The 5581-nt window shown below is 32.1% G+C and overlaps 1 non-coding gene across 1 annotated transcript; it reads left to right on the top strand.

The window, feature by feature from the left end:
• The first annotated feature begins 1840 nt into the window (after positions 1-1840).
• On the top strand, positions 1841-1944 carry LOC115939434 (U6 spliceosomal RNA). Its single transcript, XR_004074243.1, has one exon. It is a non-coding gene; the product is annotated as a U6 spliceosomal RNA (small nuclear RNA).
• Positions 1945-5581: the final 3637 nt, after the last annotated feature.

Raw genomic sequence — 5581 nt, 5'->3', positions numbered from 1 at the left:
AACACTACATCAAAAACTAATGATGTAATGTATGGTGACTAACATGACATAATGAAATAAAAACAATGAAGAAACACATGCAAATTAAAGCACAGTAAAATTCTATATATTTTTTTCCCTTTAAAAAAGAAAAATAACCGCTGGGCAAAGTCAGGAGTCTGTCTCCCACTTCTGGCGTCAACTTAAGGCTCTGTGCCCATTTATCCTGATTTCCGGCTTTAGGCCAACTGTCTGTGCCCAGTGACATGGGCTTTATGGTTTGCCTGGTCTCCACTTTGATCTATTTGTTGTTCAGACCTCCTGGCTTGTATGTTAGTCCACCTTATCACCAGCCCCAGGGCTATGGCCTTTGATTTACAGTTTACAGTAATGAACTGATTTGGAGTTCAAATCAGGTGTGAAGCCTCCTGATCCAGTCATCTATGCTCCTTTGATGTAAATCTTGGCAACTAAGGTTATTTATTCCCCTATTGACTAAGTGTGCTAGAACACTAGCCAAATGAAATTAATTCTATAATCCTAAATTCTGTCTAAAAAGCAAAAATACTACCCTGCCTTTTATCTTTTCAAGGAATTAAAAAAATAAATGTCTACTATTTCTACTAATAAATAAATAAATAATAATTAAATAAATTTCCTGTCAAACTAATGCCCACAATATTCAGATAAGCTATATTTATAATAGAACACATGCAAAGGCTAAAAGACATTGGCTAAAACTTGAGTTTTTCCTTTTATTCTTCCTTACCTAAAATTAGGAAATCTCTACAAATTTATAAAATTTCTTAAATCAAAACTAAATCTCTAAATATTTATAAAAACCAAAGTAAAATCACTGGAGTAATTAATTACAACTCTTCATATCCGAATCAGAAATCCTTTTCCAGAAATTGTCATAAGGATGTTTATTATTTGCAAGTAAATGGAGAAAGATAAGTAACAGCAAAGTAAAATAGTGGATTCTCATAAGAGGCTAGTTTGTTGTTGGTGTTGCTAGATAAAATAGGTCATAAATCCTACTGATCTGAACAGAGCTTTTACATTTAACAGGATATTGTTCTATTTAGAACTAACCTGAATTACCATTACTTACTTTATTACAGCTTTCTAAATCTTCGAATGCTATTACTAAATAAAGCTTTATATTTTGAACTGTACTGTGAAAAACATAGTTTTTAAGAAGTAACTTTTTTCATCCTTGCTTTAATATATTTAAATAAGGCATCACCAAATATGCTTTATTTTTTAAAATACCACTCTTCAAAATGTTTTTAACCCAACCAATAATAGTTGTGAGTTAATATGAGGATTTTTCTTATCTGGTATTTCATTAAGGATTATATCTTAATATTTCAAACTGATATTTAAAAAAAAGAAAATCCCAGTGCATTAAATGATGGCATATTCTATTCCTACACTCACTAATTACTTACTTCCTTTCTCTTTTTTATATCTTGGATATAAACTAAATGTTTTAGTAGGTAATTATATATATATGTTATAATATTAATATTGCATATTAGTACATATGTATTTATATACTTCCATCAAGACTCAGTAAGTTAATGAATTCAAAACTTTGTAATTAAATTAATTTTTGGTATATTTAAAAATTGGTTAACTTAAGTTGGAAATTTCAAAACCTGGAAAATTAAAAATTATTTAAATATTATTGGAAAAGAATTTTCATAAAAGTATTTTATTTGGTAACATTTTCCAAGTATTTCATTTTCCCTTTTAAATTGGCAACAGTAAATTAACAAAATCACTGTGAAGAATTCACATTAAATTGATTTACTCAAAGCATTAAAGAGGTAAATCTCAAAAGTTGATGGTTTGGGCTCACTTCAGCAACACATGGCTAAAAGTGGAAGAATATTGAGAAGTTGAGCATGGCCCCTTTTCCGGGATGACACACAAATTCATGAAGCATTCCTTATTAAACGAACAAAAGAGTTCATGATTCATCTGCTTCTTCCTATCTAAATGATGTAAGAGGGCAATATCCTAACTTCAGCTACCCTGAAGAGAAATCAAATGACTTGAGAAATGAACATTTAAAATTGAATTTTTAAATCGAATATACTGGAACAATTTCCAGTAAAATAAATTAGACCAATATTGGGAACATTTGGAACCTACTCATCAAGTCTTCAAAGTATCTTCTAACAAGCAACTATTGCTGCATTTCTGCCACTTACCACAGAAATCCACCAAGGACTAACAAAATAACACGCCAAAGTACTTGCCATTGACAAAAATAAATCTCCCCCTTGTCTCTATTAGCATTATATTGTAAACAAGGGGGATGCACATGAAAACACAGAGCCAAACCATTAAAAAAAAATTAAAAACCGACTGAGAACTGGCATTCTAAATCTACACTAGATACTTTATTTCAGTATTCCCTGGCACTGTTGGAATATTTATTTTATTAAAGCATTTTAAAATTTAACCTCTTATCCAGTCAAACTTACATATCATAAAATTCCCTCATTGTAGGTCTACATACATTTTTTTTTTTTTTTAGTAAATTTATGGAGCTGGGCGGTTATGACTACGATCCAGTTTTAGAATACTCCCATTATCTCAAAAAGCTCTCAAACACTATGTGAAGTTTATTCTGTTCTGACCTCCTTCCACGGCAACCACTGACTCTAAAATTACCTTTGCTTGTCATTTCATATTATGTAATCCTATTATATGTGGCCATTTGTTTATGGTTTCTTTCATTTAAAAATAACATTTTTGAGATTGTTTTTGAGATTACAATACATTGTAAAATGTATTAACAGTTCATTCATTTTTTTTACTGGTGAATTGCATTCTGCTGTACAGGTGTACCATATGTTGGTTATTCATTCACTGATTCATAAACAATACATCACTTCCAGGTTTTGGCTAGTGTTTATAATTCCTCCAAAAATTTCAAGTACATGTCTTTGTGTGAACACATTTTTATTTTTCTTAGTTCTTACAGTAAGTTTATGTGTAACTGTAAAAAAAACTATCACACTAATTTCCCTAAGTGTCTGTAATACATTCCATTCCCACAAGTAATATGGGGTAGTTCCAGTACTTCACATCTTTACCCACACTAAATATTTTCTTTTTTATTATAGCATTTCTAGTGGATTTAGTGATATTTCTTTGTGGTTTTCATTTGCATTTCCCTAATGAATAACAATGCTAAGAACCTTTTCAATTTCCTGCGAGCCATTCGTATACCTTCTTCAGTACATTGTCTGTAAAAATGTCTTTTTCTGGGTTTTTGTTGGATTTTTGTCTTCTTATTAACAAGTCTTAAGAATTCTTCATATATTTTGAATGCAGTCTTTTAGAGATGTATGATTAGCACATTTTCTTCTAGTCTGTAGGTTTTCTCTTCAATGGTTTCTTTTAAAGCACATAGCTTTTCATTTTGATGAACCCTATTTTTTTTTTCCTTCTATGAGTTATGCTTCTGCCTTCATGTCTAAAACCATTTGCCCAAACGAAGGTCACACAGATTTTCTCCTTGTTTTCTCTTAGAAGTCAAAGTAGATTTTTTTCTTACATTTATGTCTACAATCTCATTTTGAGTTAGTTGTCAGATGGCATGAGTTAAGAGTTTAAGTTCTTTTTTTTTTTCCATGCACATGGCTAGCCAGTTGTCCAAACAAAAATTATAGAAAATACATGTCTATGTCCCCTAGAATTAGCTGGGCATATTGTTGGAAAAGTTGAACATTTATGTAAGGATTAATGAATTTATCAAGTCTATCTGAATAAGCCTACATCCATCTTTTCTCTTTTATTCTGATCATTTGCTAAAGTTTGTCATTTTTGTTAATCTGTTTAAATTACCGACTTCTGATTTCATTGATTTTTCTATTTTTTCTGTCTTCTATTTCATTGATTTATGCTTTCATCTTAATTATCTTCTTTCTTCAGCTTGGTTTATGCTTAGCTTGTTCTTCTTTTGCTTTTTTTAAAAATATAGGTTATTGACAAAATCTATTTTCAACTAAGCACTAATTTAGATTCATCCTATAAAACTTATACATTGGCTTGTTTGTTTTTTAATTCAATTTCACTCAGTTCAAAATCTTTTCTGATACCCTTTTGCGTTTTGCTTTTGAACCATGCGGTTACTTAGAAGTGTGTGGTTTGTTTCCAAATATTGTGATGATCATCTATTATCAGTAGGTTTTACAGTTAAATATATGAATAAGTGGGCTTGTATAGGATGCCATTATTAAGTTCCTTTTTACATCTGCTTATTAAAAAGGATATATTCCTGATATATATTTGAATAGTTCCCTTTTTATTTGAAAATTTATGTAATTTTATGGGGCTCCTGAGTGGCTCATTTTTTTTTTTAAGATTTTATTTATTTGAGAGAGAGAGAATGAGAGACAGAGAGCATGAGAGGGAAGAGGGCAGAGGGAGAAGCAGACCCCCTGCTGAGCAGGGAGCCCGATGCGGGACTCGATCCCGGGACTCCAGGATCCTGACCTGAGCCGAAGGCTGTCGCCTAACCAACTGAGCCACCCAGGTGCCCCCTGAGTGGCTCATTCAGTTAAGCATCCAACTCTTGATTTCAGCTCAGGTCGTGATCTCAGGGTCATGAGATCGAGCCTCGCATTGGGTTCCCATGGAGCCTACTTAAGATTCTCTCTTTCTCTCTCCTTCTGCCCCTCCCCCCTCTAAAAAAAGAAAGTTCTTTAACAAATAAAAATTGCTAAAATTTATTTTTCCATATCTTTAACTAAATGTTTTACAAATCAGCAATGCGAAATATGGAAGACTGATCTATCTTTCCTTGTTGAGTAAATATATTTCTCCTTTCTTCACACATTCACCCCCTATAGACAGACACATACAAATGTTTAAGCTATTTGTTCTTTAGATCAATTACAAGGGTTTCATATATAATAATTGATTTTGTACAAATATAAAAGTTAATTGCACTATCAGGACAAGGAAGACCAGCTTTCCCAAATCTTCTAATAACACAAGAGAAAGTATTTTCCTCACAATTTTGTTTCATTTGTGCTGTGAATATCCTTAAAAGGTATGTTGCTAATGAACATCTATTGAGTATCCATTCTGTAGTCAACGTAAGACTAAGCAATAGTTCAATACAAATAATGGTCTATTACTTCTCAGCTTCCTGTTACTTTTATCTGGGTATCTTCGACTATGATTTACATTTATTCAACTACTGAATTGCATCCGGTTGGATATAATACCCCACAGATTTTCATGCCCAGTATTATTCCTACTTCTGCTTTCAGATATTTGGCATTCAGAGACTGTAAATCTTAACTCTTTAGAGACTTCCAGCTATAAATATTTAGCTGTTTGAACAGTTTCTGCCTATCTAGGAGTAAAATACAAAGCATCAGGTAATCAGACCTTTCTCCTTGCTCTCTTCTCAATCTAAAAGAAAAAGGAGGTGTGCCTGGTTGGCTCAGTCCATAGAGTATGGGACTTTTGATCTCAGGATTGTGAGTTTGAGCCCCATGTTGGGTAGAGAGATTACTTAGAAATAAAATCTTAAAAAGAAAGAAAGAAAAGAAAATGACTATACTGAAGA

The sequence above is a fragment of the Leptonychotes weddellii genome, unplaced genomic scaffold (genome assembly GCF_054177405.1).
Source record: "Leptonychotes weddellii isolate Sample4059 unplaced genomic scaffold, ASM5417740v2 HiC_scaffold_12667, whole genome shotgun sequence".
NCBI lineage: Eukaryota > Metazoa > Chordata > Mammalia > Carnivora > Phocidae > Leptonychotes > Leptonychotes weddellii.
Note: the sequence above shows the minus strand (reverse complement) of the source record. Positions and strands in the feature narration are given on the sequence as shown.